Source organism: Ictidomys tridecemlineatus, unplaced genomic scaffold (assembly GCF_052094955.1).
Source record: "Ictidomys tridecemlineatus isolate mIctTri1 unplaced genomic scaffold, mIctTri1.hap1 Scaffold_57, whole genome shotgun sequence".
Taxonomy (NCBI): Eukaryota; Metazoa; Chordata; class Mammalia; order Rodentia; family Sciuridae; genus Ictidomys; species Ictidomys tridecemlineatus.
This window is the reverse complement of record NW_027523832.1, coordinates 1,154,513-1,173,477: the sequence shown is the minus strand read 5'-3', so window position 1 is coordinate 1,173,477 and position 18,965 is coordinate 1,154,513. Positions and strand designations below refer to the sequence as shown.

The window sequence follows — 18,965 nt, the reverse complement described above, 5'->3', positions numbered from 1 at the left end:
TATTCATGTTGATACAAAATAATATTATCCCTGCTCTTTACCAGTTCTCTGTCCTTAATAATATATTAAACATCTTTATGCTTCAGACTACCTTTGAAATGTAGATAAAACAAATGAATATATCTTTTAGAATTCTTAAAGGAATAAATTAATGCATATAAAATTAACACATTAATTTAATTTGTTAATGTTGTATAAATAACCTAGAACACTGATTTAAATATATTAGGTATTCACAAGATGTTAGTTTTTTTTAGATTCTTTTGTTGTTGTTGATATGAGTTGTGCATCTTTGACAAAAGAAATGAGCTTTTCCAAAGTGAATGTATGTATATTGATTTTTGAACTTCCTAGAAATTCTGTGAATACATTAGCTAGAATAACTAATACCAACAGAATAAGAATGGAACATGCTACTGGTATCGGTGCACATTGGATAACCTATTTACCTTCCTACAATATAAGTTTTTAAAGAGTTGGAATGTATATCACTCCTTGAAATCTCTCCTATTACCTCCCATGGTTCCTTTATCCTGGAAAAATGATGAATAATTGATGTTTCAAAGGAGAACATGAAGTTAAAACCCACACATATAAAATCCATCAACTCGAATCTTGCTGGCAGTTTTATTGCAAAGTATAGCACTGTGGTTAACCGTGTGAGCTCTAAACTGGGCTTCATCTCCAGCATTGCTGCTTCTCAGTTCCCTGTCTCCTAGGGATTCCTTTCAGTTATCTGCATATTGAGGATCACTACCCAATATATCTTACAAGTTTGCTTTGAAGGTTAAATTATAACATGTAAAATACCAGATATCATTGCCCAATTATTTTAGCAATTTATACCTAATGCTACTTGAGAATACTTTTGCTATAATTAGTATACACCTATTGTCATTATTATTATACTTCTCTAAAGAATATGTATTTTCAAGAATATTCTATATGTTTTAAAATTTTGAGAAACTAATCTCTTATAAACCATGTGAAATATTATAAAAGATGATATTTTATTTAAGAGGCAAATATTTTACTATTTAAGAAATAAAATTTAATACAAAAATTCCATGAGTGCATGCATGTAGTATAAATCCTTTCTTTTGGTGGTGCATAAGATATTGGCAACATAAGATATTGGCACTCCATGTCTCTATTCTATGAAGGCTGCAGAAATCCAGGTTAAAATTTCCTTATGCTCTACTAAGGTTTTTAATTTTTTTTCACGGACAAAAAAACTATATGTAACTTTCTACCTACTAGTGAAAATGCCTAAGATTATCTTAATTGGGACTAATGCAAGAAGGTACATTAAACACTACTTAGCCAGAACAATAAGGCAAATTAATGAAGTAAAAGACATTAAATATAGGAAAGGAAGAGATACATCTGCCTTTTTTTCATATAGAGAAAAACTGGATATTCAGAAAATTCTGAGATCATTAGAAATAGTAAGTAAACGTAGAAAAGTGGCAACATATAAGATCAATATAGAAAAAGAACTATATGACAATATATTAAAAACAATTAAAAATAAAAATTCAATTCACAATAGCACTAATAAAATTACTTAGTTTTAAATTCAACAAAAAACATTATAGGCCTCTATTCAGAAAAATACTAAACATTAATTGTGAAATCTAACTAAATGAAGAGATAGACAAGTGTGTGGAGTTGACAATTCAACTTTTGGCATATATTAATTTTCTTTGAATTTACCTATGTATTCAATAAAATCCAAATCATAATTCTAGTTGATTCTTTATAGAAACTGACAAACTGAATCTGAAATTCATACATAAATACAAACGACAACCACCAAAACAATATTAAAAATTTTATAGGTTTGGATGTAAAGTGTTCCCTAAAAGTTCCTGTCAATGCAGGAACATTCAGAGATAAAATGATTGCATTATTAAATGGAAACCAGAGACCTTTCATCTTAGTTTGAATGAGTCTAACTGGGTGGCAACTGCAGGCAGGTGGAGTATGGCTGGACAGTTGGGTCACAGAGGGTGTGCCCTGAGGTACCTCATCCTGCAGCCCCTTTCTCCTCTCCCTCCCTTTTTCTCATCTTCCCCACCTGCCATGAACTGAGCATCCTTCCTCTGTGGGGCCCTTCATCTACGATAGCCAAATCTAAGAACTGAAACCTCTGAAAACCATGAGTCCCAAACCAACTTTTTCCACCTCAAGTTGTTCTTGTCAGGTTTTTTTAATCACAGGGACACAAAAGCTGACTAAAACAGCCCCTGAATTCAAAAGTTAGCATAAGATATAAAAAACTTAGGTACATGGTACAAGCCTAAGAAAAACAGTCCACTGAAACAAAGTAGAGACAGAAACAAAACAATACTTCTAGGGCCATTTTGTTTTTGACACAAGTTCCAAAGAAATCCAGTGAGGCAAGGTGCTACATAGGAAGATCCAGCAGTCAGTTACCTCTTATAAAACAAAGTTCAACCATGTACTAAAAGTAATAATTATGCATCAGATGTAAATTTAAAAGTTAAAATGTTAAAAATTTTGGGAGAAAATGTAGAAAATTTCATTTCTGTAGAAAGTAATAACTATAAAAATGATAAATTAGACCTACTATGTAAAAATCTTAGAAAATACAATTTTGAGAATTGCTATGATATCTCAGGCTTTAAGAGAAGAAGAAATGACTCCCTAGGTGTAAAAGCCATATATTGCTATCGTTTTTAATGTTTCAAATAGATACACTTATCACAATAATTGTGTGTATTAATGTAGAAAAATAAATACCAATAATAAAAAAGTTTTGGAAAAGTGTATCTGCTTCAAGTTCACATTTAAAAATGGAAAAGCTGCTTAGAGAATGAGTGATATTGGTCAAATTACCCCATTTCTCATTTATAAAAGAGAAATAATATATCGAAATTATTTCATACATAGTGGCTTACACATAAGAAAATTACAAGCTTGAAAATGTCTCAAGATATAAATTTAGATGCATCATGAAAAGTTCGGATACATGTTTAAATATACACACACATATATTCATATATGTATATATGAACTTATGAAACTTAGTGTAATAAAAGGTCATGCATTATCATAATGAAAATGAAAACACAAGTTATTATAAATGGAAGACAAAAAATATAAAAAATTGGGCACTGCAGAACATGCCCGATGTCCCAGCCACATGAGAGGCTATCTGTGGTGAGAGGATTACTTTGGTTCAGGAGTTTAGGGCCACACAGTTTAGGGCAACATAGTGAGAACATGTCTCAAAAAAAAAGTTAAAACAAAAAATAGCCCCCCCAATACAGGGCATCCCTTGCTTTAACTCCTATGCTCACCTCATCCCTACATCTAGACCAGGGTCTGGGGTTATAGTACTAAAGTTTTCTGGCACAACACACATGTTCTTTTGGAAGCCTCTCTTTGATGGTGCCATAGTCATTGCTGAAGTGATGGTCACTCAGGGATTTAAGTCAAAAAGGCAGAAAATGATAAGGGATTCATAACACTGTCAAATAATTTATTACCACTTAATAAGGGAGGGTTTCAGAATATTCATTGAATTTGATGGTTTTTCATTGCTCATATATGTCAAACTCCTTACTTGAATGGATGGTAACACATTTATTTCCCCCAGTGTGTTGTGAAATTGGCAAGTGAGTAAATAAAACAAGTAGATCAACATTGTTCAGGTTTAGATATTATAGATGATCAACATTTCAAATATGAGTGTGTGAAAAGACACATGGATTGTCTAGCTTCTCATTTTTCTAAGGAATCATGTAAACTAATAATAATAATCAAGTAAACTAATAGAATTTCATAAATCTTAGAATAATATCAATGTAGTTTTTAAAAGGCCATTTTGATACAAAGTGGCTCATACATAAGAAGATTACAAGCTTAAAAATGTTATGTATCTAAGAAATAAAAAAATGTATCAAGATATAAATTTGTCCTAACCTCATCAGGGTTAATATACTAACTCAAGAGTCTTGATCAGGCCATGGAGGTAAGTCTATGTACTGTCCATGTTAAGGTTAAAGAGAAAGATATAGAATAATTCATTCCTGGAGGGGAAGGGCAGGTGAGTTCTAAAGGTGGACAGAGCAGAGCATGAACCCTGAAAAAGGAGTATGCTCATTCAGTACCTCAGCAACTGTCTTCCAAGATGCTCACCATCCTGAAATATACCAGACTTCTTAGTGTAATATGATCATGGAAATTAAGTTGAATCTCTTGAGCATAAGTTGTAGAAATGGAATTCGAATAATAAAATAACAATAAAACAATAAAATAATAATAACAAATAAAATAAAGCAAGGCATTCCATTGTCACAGAAAGGCTATGCAGAATTATTTGTTAATGAAAAGATAAAAGAATCCTTTATTTAACAATAGAAGCAGTTGGTTTAATATATTAATCCTTTCATAAAATGTTTTTCTTTTTTATGTTCAAACTTAATTTTATTATGTATCCTTTTCTTTTCTCAAAGAGAAAAGTCTTTAATGGCTATAAATTATCATTTTGCTTACCTTTATGTGTAAATTGAAATACACTAATGATAAAATAACACAATATATAGATCATGAAATATTCTATATATTCAAATCATTAATATGAACAGAAAATAAACCCAGGATTGAAGACAAAAAATAGTTAGAATTTATTTATACTCTATATTTCTCTACAAATATTTAAGCATTATAATTCACAGATTATTTCTAAGTCTACTGACAAAAAATCATCTTTCACTTCTAACTTGATAATGATATTTAACACAAACATGAAATATTTACAGACAAGTGCATATTGTTTAGATTCTCCTGAAGGAGTGATTTTTTGATTGACAACAATAAAACATTACACTTTTTCCTTCAACTTAAGCCACACCATGCTGTACTCTTTGGGTTCCTAGTGACTTCAAACCCTGTATTTCTGTCAGAAGTTTATGCTACATCCATGACACTTTTTGCTTCCTAAAATCTCTTCGGTCAACTAAAACCATAGTCATATAATTTAATTAAATATGACAAATCTGATCAAATGCCAGTGTAAAAGAGAGGGCTGAATTTCTATTAAAACAATGTTAAATGTCTCAAGCACAGCACAGATGAGCTTCACAAAAAAATGTTCATATTTAAATAAATGAATGGGTGTGAGATTATTCTAAAGCACCGGGGATAGGGTTTTAGACATATTAAATAATGTTCTACCCCTCAGGCTGTTTTGCTAGTGCCTTTTAGCTTCTTGTTCCCATTTTAAATGGATCCAGGAAGTCATATTTTTCCCAGTAAATGCAGAAAAAAGAATATATCTTTGTGTTTCATGATGTCTTCAGAGGTAAGGATAGGGAGTTCTGGAATTTAAATCAGTGTAAGGACAGGACAGCTTTTCTCAACATTAGAACTATCCTCAGTTATAGAGATTTATCTCACAGAACATGATGTCAGACGAGGGACCTTTGCCAGGATGGCCCTTGTCATCCTGTTCCATTCCTTTTAAATATGGGATTTTATGATGAATTTCATGTGTATTTTTTTTCATGTTCAGTGCTTTTATGAGAGCTTATCCCAGTAACTTATCATGCTGATGTGCTGGAGGTGTGACCTCAATCCAGTTGGCATACCTAAGCCAAAAGTCAAACCTCTGCTATGCTGAAAATCAGTTTAAATAGAAATAGTACCCTGCATTTCCAAATATTGATTTTCCTACCATAAAATGATCTCAGCTCGAAGTATTTAGGGGAAGGAAGGTGGGACAATTAAATCCTAAATACTAATAGATTCAACATAGCAAACTTTAATGTTGAAGTGTCAGGAATCATCTACCTTTCAAAATGCACATATAGTAACTCTGTTACCAAAATTATTAGCCATTAAAAGTTCAGTAAAAATGCGCCTAATAATGGAAAAGTAAATGACAAAAAGAATAAAACATCATAGAATGTTGAAATTTAAAGTGGAATATTATATTAGAATATAATATAAATACTTATTTAATGCTGTTATTGTGTTATTATTCTAGTATATAACAAATATGTATATATATATGTATATATATATATATATATATACACACACACACATATACATAAACATATGTATACATATGGTTCTCAACCATAGTTACACATAAACGTTACCTGGGGAGCATGTAAAATTTATATGTGTGGGGCCTTATCTTGAACCATTTATGCAAATTCTCTGCAGCTAGGTTGAGAACTCCAGTATAAAATGGATAAGCTTTCCATTTGTTTTCCTTCAATGCAGGTGCACACACACATAGGCAATTTCAAAAGCAAACACAGATTCCATACTGGGGAAAAATTTCTCTCTCTTAACGAAGCTTAACATACAATCAAAATAGACTTTGCCTGAAACAAAGAAACAAAGACCTTCATTTTTGTGTCAATTTTAAGAATGAGTACCTCTCAAATAAACTTGAACAGTTATGTTTTCATTTTTTTATGACATTGCTGAATTTTCAAAATTTCAACAATCATTGGTCTTTTAAAAAGACTAAGCATTCATCCCACAAAAGTCAATAATTTCTCTTAAGAGTAATAAAAGATGATATTACAAAAAAGATTTCTTATAAAAATTACAAATGTTCCAATATATGAAAATATAGGTTTTTTCAACCTATATTTTCATAGTTTTTTATCTGTTAATTTGTCTTGTAGTGTATGAAGTTTTTATTTTGCTGAGACTCTAGAAAAGCTAACAAGTTTGAGTCTGAACTCTGATCAAATAATATTCAAATTGGTCACATTGTAATAAAAAACAGACATTTTTAAAAATTATGCTCTAGTCTTGTCATTTAACTGAAATAAATAAACTTGTGGGGGGGTCCAAAATACAGAAACATGAATAAGAATGAAACTGATATTCCAACCTGCCTATAGTGTCTGACATCCAGGACTCAAAGTATCTGTCTTCTGGACAACTTGTACCATCTCAGGGCTACTCAGCTTCCAGATTAATAATGTCATTGGGGGGCTCAGTTGACCATCAGAGTCAGCATGGGATTTGGAGCTCACCGTTACCATGAAATAAATAACAAGCCCCAAGAGTTGTTCAAACATAGTGAATGTTGGAAAACATGAAATGACCTTTTCAAGAAGGCATGCCTTTGTGATCTTTGGTCTTGATCTAGCTTAAATAGCCTAGAGCAATACTTTCTCTTTAAGGGAGGGAAAATAAACCCTGGAAGTCCTAATTTGAATTTCAATAACAACAAACTTAAAAACAGTAACAAGAATTTAATATAATTTCTTGTGAGGCTAAGAGTTCTGTTTAATTTTATTGTTTTATGCAATTCCCCTTTCCTGGTATCAGTGAAAACAATTAAGAGGAGAATGGGTGGTTCAAAGTGCAAAAGTGGCCAAGTTAAATTTGTATGGGCAACAATAAAGATGATGATTTGAGGTTTCTGAAGAGCCATGTATTCATTCTAACCATATTTTTAATCTTCCTATATAAATAAAGCATTTACTGAAAATAACACATGTAAATAAATATCAAATATAGATTATGTTGAAAATCAATTTTAGGAACAACATTGATAGAAACACTTTATTTGTAAGCTAAGGCTTCACTGTGTGCCTAGTACACATGAAGAACAATGGAGTACCCTATGGAACTGGAAATATACAAGAATGAATTTACTTAACCACAAATGCATTTATGAGGACTGTGTTTAAGCACTTAATGACATAGTGATCATCATTTTTGAGTTCTTTATATACTCCAGATATTAGTGCCCTATTTGATATGCAAGTGATAAAAATTTGCTCCCAAACTGTATGCTGTCTATACACATCACTGATATTGTTTCTTTAGCTGAGAAGAAACTTTTTAGTTTGAATCTATCCCATTTATTAATTCTTGATTTTAATTCTTGCAATATAGGAGTCTTGTTAAGGAAGTAGGAGCCTAATCTGATATGATGGAGATTTGGGCCTACTTTTTCTTCTAGTAGATGTAGGGTCTCTGGTTTAATTCCTAGGTCCTTGATCCACTTTGAGTTGAGTTTTGTGCATGGTGAGAGATAGAGGTTTAATTTCATTTTGTTGCATATGGATTTCCAGTTTTCCCAGCACTATTAGTTGAAGAGGCTATCTTTTCTCCAGTGTATATTTTTGGTGGTGCCTCTGTCTAATGAAAGATAACTGTAATTATACGGGCTTGTCTCTGTGTCCTCTATTCTGTACCATTGGTCTACCAGTCTATTTTGTAGCCAATACCATGCTGTTTTTGTTACTATTTCTCCATAGTATAGTTTAAGATCTGGTATAGTGATGCCACGTGCTTCATTCTTCTTGCTAAGAATTGCTTTAGCTATTCTGGGTCTGGTTTTCCAGATGAATTTCATGACTGCTTTTCCTCTTTCTATGAGGAATGTCATTAGAATTTTGAACTAAATCTGTATAATGCAATTTAATTGCAATTTAGTGCAACTTAATTACATTAAATCTGTATAATTCTTATGGTAGTATGGTTATCTTGATAATATTAATTCTGCCTATCCAAGAACAAGGGACTTGCCTAGTATGTGTGAGGCACTGAATTTGATCCCTAGCACCACATAAAACTAAATAAACAAAATAAAGGTTAAAAAAATAGGGATCATCAAATAAGTCCTCCAACATAGTCTCAGACCTATGGAAATCATCTATGATGGCAAATTGGTGTAAAGGCAAAGTCAAGTTATAAGAAGAAGGACCATCTGTCAGGACTATCCTAAAAGCAGTACCAAACAGATACAATTAGCACTTTCTAGGGATAATGACATCTTTGGCACAAACATATCAGCACTTTTGGAATATATACTGTATTTCTAAAGCAAAGAAATACATAGAGTTGTCTTAGCTGGATTCCAGAAAAAAATCATTCAATAAATCCACTGACTCAATTTATTCAGCCATCAATTTTCGTAAAGTTGGGATTAAAATTTGATTCCCATGTAGCTCTACCTACCAGTTTGGATATCACAACCTCTATCCTTCATTGTAACTTAATAAGTTTTTGTAATTTGCTCGTCATTTTATGTGGGCTTTGATAATGTAATTAGGTACATTCTCCCTGGTACTAACAATATGAATTTTGTAAACACACAAAGCTGAGGTCCTGCACCACACTACATTCACCAAGATCCAAGGCATGTTGAGAAGACCCAGAAACATCCATTCCCTCTTTTAACAATAGCTACTTTTCTATGTGCACCTTAAAACTTTAGCAGACAGACACAGACCTCTTACAACTGTTTACCCAAAACACTCAGGACACATTTAAAAATTAAGATTTTTTCAAAAAATGTATTTAAAATAATATAGCATATTATAAGGTGTCCCCAGTGGGATCTAAACTCAAAAATAAACATATTAAGGTCCCCTTAAGGAACTATTTGTTTTTACCTGAGAGGAGTAGGTATGGCCATCTGAACCACAGACAGGACTGGAATAGACCACTGGACACTGCTTGCAGGTGGATGACGTGAGACCCCTCCACTGCTTATGGCCTACCCCTACTTCTTTCATACTGTTAAAAAGAAAGAAGAAAGAAAGCAACCACGCTTAGTTCATTTAATTTTACAAATACATTTCTATTAACATGGCTTTTCTTTCTTATCAACTCTTGAAAAACAGAATCAGTAAACTATATTCTCATTGTCATTGTATTCATCTCTGCAGTGTTCTTCATTATAACTTTGTTTCACATTTCAATATTTGTATCTAATAAAACCTCGCCTTAAAAATCTTCTGCTGGTTACACATAGACTATAGTTGTATTTCATTGAGTAGATTCTTTCCTTTTAATCTATAGCTGTGAAATGTGTTTTCAATAACCCCAGAAGCAGAAGCAACACTTTTTCAGCAATACAGGACTCATGCATATGGCACTTTCTTTAAAGCTGCCCTTTGTATTCCCTTAGGAACATTGTGGAAAAAAAAGAAACATCTAATTTACTGGGTGCTTGAAAATAAGAGCAGCTTACTTTTAGAGGAAATAGTAATAAATTACTACAATTTTCCAGCACCTATCCGTATTTAGAGAACTAAATTAGTAGGTTTAGTGATAACAAACCCCCTTTTATTGTGTAGAATTTCTCAAAATGGATCCATTAGGCTTTGATCTAAAATAACTTGGGTAAAACCATCCTCTCCTGCAAGTATTTGTGTCTTTTCTTGAATTCATCTCTGTTATTCCTCTGCTACTTGTGTGAATAATTTACACAAAAATAGAGAGGGCTTAAAACCAAGAAGAAATGGGATAGAGACTCTGTATCAAAACATTGACTATTTAGAGTTAATTAGCACTCCCTCATTAATAAATACCTGTGGAAAGAGTATAATTTGATGGAAATAAGACTCTTTTTTATCTTTTTCTTATATTTTCCAGAAGTCAAATCTATAAAAAGTGTTCCCAAAGATGGTCTCAAAATACTATTTCAGAAGCATGGGGGGGTGAGTGTTTCATTTAGGGAAAAATGTTTATAAGTTTAAATTTGCTAAAATTTAAATGGGCATTAAGACATTTGAAGCTCTTCCCCCACTTCCAAAAAACTTTTCATGAAGTCTACCAGAGTTCCAAGTATATTCCTTCAATTCATTTCATAGTAGAAACAATGAGAAAAAATAGCCAGACTCTCATTCCTGATTAAATAATTGGCATAAAATCCTAATGTGAATTAAAATAATTACTGGAAAACTGGGCTATTCTATGCCCTTTAAGATTCAAATTCCAGAACTTCAGCAAGGGGGATGAAAAAAATTAAACATTCTACGGTCACTGTTTTCATTTTGTGTAATCAAAATAAGGTAAAATATTAGGCAAAATTATTTTCTCTCCAGATACATTAGGGAAAGTATTTATTTATTTATTTATTTTTGGTACCAGGAATTGAACTCAGGGGCACTCGACCACAGAGCCACACCCAAGCTCTATTTTTTATTTTTAAATAGGAATAGTCTTATGAGTAACTTAGCACCTCAGTAACTTTTGCTGAGGCTGGCTTTGAACTCGTAATACTCCTGCCTCAGCCTCCCTAATTGCTGGAATTACAGGCGTGTGCAACTGTGCCTGGCCCAAGTTTGGGTTTCTCATCAATGAAAAACATTTTATTAGAATCAAATACAACCATAATAATAAATCAGATGCATATAGAATTGTTTATGTATCCTTTTGAATTTGCCTTTTTGTCCCCTTTCCTAATGAATCAGCCTTAAAAATCCTCATGAAGTACAGAAACTAAAAAATTGTTATAATAATGACCTTCTTTTATAAATATATGTTTGGATGACTTACTAAAAAAATCTTTATCATTTATTTCAAAGAATAAATATATCCAGAAATAATTTTTAATTGCAAGATTTACTAGAAATATTTAACATTGAACAGATCTTAAACAGTGAAATTATAATGTACTTGTCAAGTAAGTTATGAGGTAAAACAAGCTTGTTTATTCTTGATCTGTTTGAGGTCACCCTTGTTGAAAAGAGATAAACTTTTTCAGATTCTTAAAGTAGATCACTAAAAATGATGAGGTTTCTGTGTAGTTTTGCTCCTGATGAGGATTTTCTCAAGTGAAATATAATCATCAAGATCAGAGTATGCATATATTTATATTTCAGTTGAATGTTATGGCAAACTATAACATTGCCTAAACATAATATGTAGTTATACTTATTTTAAAATAAATAGAACATTAGATGACATTAAATTAATAAGAATTTGTGTTAAATGAATATAATTCATACTATATAAAGAAGAGTAAATCTTGCAGTTTTTATTATGGTTAAACAATCCTAAAATGCTTAATATTTTGTCATCCAAGGATGATTTTGATAGAGCAGATTTCCACTTTAGCACAATAGTTTAGAAAACTAGGACCTAAATTTGAAATCTGAAGTTCTAAATTTTATAGTTTTTATGTGTTCTTAAATCATCTCAAGACTGGTACATCACACATGAAAAAATTAATTACATTCCCTTTTCAATGAATCAGATTACATTTCAGTACAATAAAGAGCAGTATAAAAAAATGCTTTTTTCCAAATTTTTTAAAATTAAAGGCATTTTAAAAGTTTTTTTTAATTCCAAGTTGAAATTAGTGGAGAAAAACAAACATTTCTAACAATCTTATTACTTAAATAAAAAATACTTTAACAAATGTACCATTTAACAACGTACTGGTAAAATCAGTATACATACAAAAATAAGATTATCTTCATTATTTCAAAGAACAAAATACCAATAATTGATGAAACAAGGCTTTTATGAGTGAAAAAAACTTATAATTCATCATTGTTAGAAAAAAAAACTAACAATATAATGCAGCAGACACTTGGGCAAATAAAGTGTTCCATTAAAATGGTCTTAAGAGGGGCTAGGGCTGGGGCTCAGTGGTAGAGCACCTCATAAAAACAAATAAATAAATAAACAAACAAACAAATAAATAAATAATAAACAAAGAAATATATTGTATTCATCTACAACTAAAAACATATTAAAACAAACAAACAAAAAAATCCCCATTTCTCCTGATGGGCAGAATCATAGCCTCTGGTACAGCAGTTCCCTGTGTTTCTTCTTCATTAGCAAAGCAATGAGGAAACTTCTTAGAAAAAGGCAGGGGTGTGGGGGAGTTAAGAGGTTCTGAGTAACTGATAATTTCTAATGACAGATGTCAGAAAGCCTTAGCTGAAGGCTTAGCCATAGGAAGATATGCAGGTTGCCGACATTGTAGACATTTGTGACTTCAGTTCTGTGAAGTACTTCACTTGTCCAATTATCTGTATCTCTGTTCATCATAGAATAAATTTTTGCATTTCAAGATTCCTTTTATCAGAAAAGTATCTTGTGACTCAGAATTTTTTTGGTTTAGCATCAGGTGTGCTTCTCAGAATTAACGTTATTTACTATTTTATTAATTGAAATATTCTGTTCTCAGGAAGATCAATTTTTGTAGAAGAAGGTCATAGTTAAAAATTTCTGATATAATATCTCTGTATTTATTTTATGTTATATATAAACACATGTAATTGTACGTAAGTGAAGTTCATCTTTTATTGTTGGTTTTTAATTGCATTTCAAAGTTCCTACTTTAGGGACAGCAATGTGTTTCTAAGACAGAGATGATGTCAGGCCTAGACAGGCAAAGGAACATGCTTAGGATAAGGTAAGCTGATGCAAGCTATCAGAATGGTTGCCTGGCAACTGGGAACAGAGAAATGACAGGTGAAAAAACTAGATCTAGCAAGAACATTTCTGCACATTTCGTCAAAATATCGCAGATATAAAAAATACCTCTTAACCATTGGGTATAAGTCTAATTTTTTAAAAAAATACCAAGGGTCACTTGCTATTAATTATTTTGAATTATTATCTGATAGGGTAATTGGTAATATAATTTGTTTCCATTCATGACATACAAAATTCAAGATGACTGAAAAATTCTCAATATATTTTGGAAAAACTCTTCCAGGAGCAACTGTGAAACATATACCTTCCAAAGAACTATTAATAAAGGAGACTTTGCTTTACAATTCAAGCTAAAAATCTATTGAGTTTCTAATTGCATTGTAGATATGCCCATATTTCCCTTAAGAAGCAAAAAGGAAAAAAATGTAATTAGAACCCAGGGAAATGAAACACTAAGTAAAAATACATGATAAACAAAGTCAGGGTATATTTTCCTCAAAATTTCCTTTTTAAATTTCATAATGCAGAGAACTAAGTTATTTTCCTACCAATATAACTGTCATTTTATTTCTAATTGCTGAAAATTTAAAATGACAAACAGAAATTTAATCCACTGGTGTCATTTTTCTACACATCTCCTTTCCAGGGAGTAGAGTCATATTATCTTCTGATTATCTGAAGCATCACCTTGTATTTCTTATTCATTTTTTTTTACTCTAGCCTGTTCTATACTCTAGTATAGATCTCCCACATCAGTCTCATATGAAAAACAACAATTTCTAATTTCTCTAATAAGTACTATGTTAATCACCACTACACTTGTTTGCTCATTTAAGGTCTACTTAATTTCTGTTCAGCTAATCGTGTTGTGCATTTTAACAACATAATTTTAAAGAAGCATCCATATTTTGGAGTTTCTATCAATTTTCCAAACAGGATAAATGATGTTACCAAAATGATTAAAAAAGAAAAAAATAGCGACCTAATCCCAAGTTGATTTGTTTCACATAGAACTGTGCCATTAATCAGTCATGACAATTCAGTAACTTGTCATGGGTGTAAATTTCTTCAGTGGAAATTTTAGGTTTCATCATTATGAATCATTAAATCTTGAGCAACCTATGAATCTTTAACAAAATTATTTTCATGAAGACACTCAACAAATTCAGGAGCACAAAGGGTGCATATTGTTCATGTGTTGATTTCAGAATTTGAGGTAGTGTTACCAAGTAAAATGAATGTATCATTATGGCATAAAGGATTAGGTTGCCTGGAACAAGAAATTTCTAGGAATGCAAAAGTTGCAAAGCTTGGTCATTTAAAGGTAGCAAATGACAGACATGGAGGGAATTCTGTCATATGATAACTAAAGAAAGTGAGAAGATGAAAACATGGTTATGTTTAAGAAGACATGATTTCTGTGAAAGTATACCTAAAAAAAATAGGTGATCCTTAACACTTAGGTTACAATTTCAAGAAACCATGCCAATAAATCATGATAAATAATATAGTATGTTTATGTACTATAAATACATATATAAATATACATATGAATAGATATTTTCATAAAACTTTCAATTCCTGAATCTGACTTCATGTATTAGAAATTCTTAGTTTTCCAGGCCTTAAAAATGCAAAAAGAATAAAATGTCAAATTATGCATTATGTATTTAACTTAAAAGAAAAACATTAGCATATAAATCATAAATTCTTAGATATATTTCCTCCTTTCTATGTATGGCAATATTAACTTAATTCTTATTGACTTTGCTCCAATGCAAGAATTTGCCTATAATTCAATAAAACAGCCTTCAAGTCAAGAGAGAGTCTGTACATTTCTTAACCGGTGGCAACTTGGTACATTTCTTGTCCACTCAATATGCTTAACATTTCATTTCCTTCAGGCAGTTGGTTTGTTAAATTCTGTCAGAGTTGTGGAAGAGTTCTGTTTTAAAATTGGACTGGCTAGTCATGTTTCATATCCTACTGGCTGTAGCTCTTTAGAAAAGAAGGCCACCCTCACTGCTTCTTGCCATGGGTCTTAGGAAAGGACAGATGGGATTCACAGAGTGCAGTCAATTATCTTGTATGGGGAGAAACAAGCAAACTTATGTGAACATTGAATTTGTATGAAACTTCTTGAAACTACAGCAGCTACTACATATTTTAAATGATTTATGGCATCTAGATGTCATTAATTTGAGTATTAAAATAAAATAGTATAAATTATGACAATTTTAGTGAAAACAATTACTTCAAATATGAAAAACATTATGCTAGGGAGTATTATGAGCAATGTGGATATAAAACAACAAATACTATATAATAAGTTGACATAGTATATCTATCATATGAATAAAAACCTTACTTGCTTCATATATTCTATGAAGAATAAAGATTCACTTAAAAATCCCATGTCTAGACATATTTTAAAACATATTGGTAGAAATAATTGTTAAAAGGTACCTTCTGAAACCATTCCTAACATAAATTGAATACATCCTAATAAACGGTTGTAATGATATATTTTAAACATCAACTATGCTTACCAGACTAGCTGAGAGGATCTACCAATATTATCAAGGAGCCAAAGTAAGTAGTGATGTAGAGTACCTGCTTCACAGAGGTAATAAGATATTAAACATTAGTGTTTATACTTTAAAGAGTAGTGTACAATTTATAATGAGTACCTCTTTCTTTGAACATATCATTAAAAATGTTTGCACAGTTATATTGTACTAAGGAACAATACAGTTGAAATTGCATTTATATCATGTTTTGTTGTTTCTGTACATAGATCTTAATATGAAAAGCCCTTTAGTGAGGGAAATTTTCTATCAAAGAAGATTTTACTGATCTTATCTGAAAGTTATGTTATCATCAAGAGACTTGAATTATGAAAAGGTGATAATGATATTTAAATACATACCCTGTTAAATAGTTTTTTTAAATGGTAAGGATAGTCATAATTTGTGAGAACATCAATAATTTCAAAATTTCAAAATAGACAACTACAAATGACATGAATGTATTGCTATATCTCTTCAATCTGACTCTCAGTGGATTGAAGGAGTAATACAGGTTTGAAATATATAAAATGCAGATGATATTAAATGCAGATTACAGGAATCTAATCTCCACTGTTGTTTCTACATATTTAACTCCAAACAATATTTTAATAAATAAATATATTTTCAATAAAACCATGGAAATGTGTATTCCACTGCAAAGTATACTTACTGTATAAGATATAAAGAATCAGTGCATTTGTGGACTAGGAGTATCCATAAATCTCTTTCCAACAAATTATATGGCAACATATTGGAAATTCATATCCTATGTATGAAAAACTAATTGCCAGAATAATAGCTATACACAATTCAAATCCTTGGAATACATGTTATAAAGTTACGTTTTGAAGCAAAATCTACCAATTATGCCATGTCTGTGTATGAACATAATACAGTGAAATCCACTTGTGTGTGTATGTGTGTGTGTTCGTGTGAATATATATATATATATATATATATATATATATATCATTACATATAATAATAATATAAGGCAGATCAGCAGAGTAGAACACAGAGATCAGGTGGAGGGAAAAGGGAAGGTACTGGGGAATGAAATTATGTTATTTCCACATACTAATATGGCACAATGAATCCCACTATTATGTACAATTATACTATAGCAAGAGCAACAATTACAAAAAGGAATTAGAGTCAAATTTTAAATAAAAACAAAAACTGGAAAGAACCCGTTATGTGAGTTTCCACCACACTATCCACTGGAAATAAGGAAAGTAAAATCATAAAATATGTTACTTAAGATATTTAAAAGTGGGGAGGGGGCATGGATCTGGGGTTGTGGCTCGGCGGCGGAGTGCTTGCCTAGCATGTGCGAGGTCCTGGGTTCGATCCTCACCACCACATAAAAGTAAATAAACAAAATAAATGTATGCGGCTGGGGATATGGCTCAAGTGGTAGCCCCTTCGCCAAGCATGCGTGAGGCACTGGGTTCGATTCTCAGCACCACATAAATATAATGTAAAAATATTGTGTCCACCTAAAACTAAAAAAAATAAATATTTTTTTTTAAATATTTAAAAGCCATCGTATACCAATTTGGGAATAAATGTATAGCAAACACTTAAATGTTCTGTTTATTTATTTGCATAATAAAAGTCAAAGTACTTTGCCTTTTGAGAATAGAGAAATACCACAAGGAAAAATGCTTTGAAATCAAACATCTTTGCAAATGTGTTGAATTACAGAGAAAAGGAGAAAAGAATGTATATCTACATATTTTGTCAAAAGATATTTCATGTTGGCCCTTTAATGTTTAAACCTAAAGAACTGAATTGAATCAAACATTTCTGGTAAATTGATTGTTACTGAAGTTTGTTTGCTGATAAGAATTTTCTCTGTGAGAAGGGAAGAAATGGCTAGACATCTTCAATAGGAGGAATATTTTTTGTCCATGTACAATGGAATCCTTTGAAAAAATGGTTTGTAGAGGTACTCATCCATGTTAAGTTTATGAAAGGCAATGTGGCATTCAAGTGTCATAGTGTATTTTCTTAAGTTGGATGACAATTCACAAAGGTTTGCTTTTTTATTGTACTTCAAGACATGCAATTATATTTTTCTTCTATGTGATTTTATGCATCAATAGTTTACAATAAAGATTAAATTTAAAGAAAAAGTTACTCTGAGTTTCAAGACAATAAAATATTCTAAAGCAATATTGTAGAAACTGATCCACAAATTTATAGTTAGATTTTCATATATATTTATATATCCTAAAATGTGACAGACACATATATAGTAATAATATCTATAAATTTAGCAATTCTATTTTATGTTATTCTTTAAATCATAAGCTTAGGAAGGGGGGAGTTTAGGGAAATGAATGACTTTCCTTAAGCTTCTGTGGCTTATAATTCAAAAATTTGGATTTCAAGTGACACTGTTTTCATTTCACCATTTATGTTTCTTGTCATGAATGTCCACATAAGAATTTAAATGTTTAGGAAAACCACATTTCAAATATTTTATAAATTTCTAGATTAGTATTACAAGTAATAAAACAAAACAAAATTATTATCCCAATTTTTACTTTAACAGTTCCACCACCACTAAAAAATATTGTCTAATAATACATATGACTAATTAAATGTAAAACTTACATAAAGTGAAATTGATAATATAACATCATACATTTGATTCTCACTTGGGAATCTGTAAAATGACTAATGGACTATGCATTGATTGTTTCACTTATTGAATGACAGATGTGCTTTCATTCCTGATTTGAACATATAAGAATAGTCACTAAGTCCAACTTATTGTATTTAAAATAAGAACTAGAAACTTCCTCAGATTTTTCAGTCATGAATGTTTCCAAGTAGAGCAAGTTTTCAACCATTAATTGTGTTAACAACTTAACCTTGAGGAGCTCTCTGGCATCAACACCAATCAAACTACAAACTCATAAAAGATGTTCACAAAAAAAACAAATGTGTGATTCTTAAAGACAAGAGAGATTCTATATTTGGAAAAATACATGCACATTTAAAAAATAACAGTGACAGACACATAATTATAAAGGAAATAATATTCTACCTAAAAGAAAATAATTAACAATGGACCATTTCTCAAAAGTCATGAGAAAATATTCTGTTTGAAAATTCAAAATATTTTTTGTATTTCAAAATATGTCTTGATCAAAAATTCTTTTCATTTTTGTTCATTTATAAACAGAAGGA

At 31.1% G+C, this 18,965-nt stretch overlaps 1 long non-coding RNA gene across 1 annotated transcript in view; it reads right to left on the bottom strand.

Moving 5' to 3' along the window:
- The window catches only part of LOC144374062 (uncharacterized), a 65,186-nt gene extending 55,657 nt beyond the window's left edge, over positions 1–9,529 (bottom strand). Inside the window, exon 1 of the long non-coding RNA XR_013433586.1 lies at positions 9,408–9,529. This is a non-coding gene — a long non-coding RNA (uncharacterized LOC144374062). The remainder of the gene's footprint in view (positions 1–9,407) is intronic.
- Between the last annotated feature and the right edge of the window lie 9,436 nt (positions 9,530–18,965).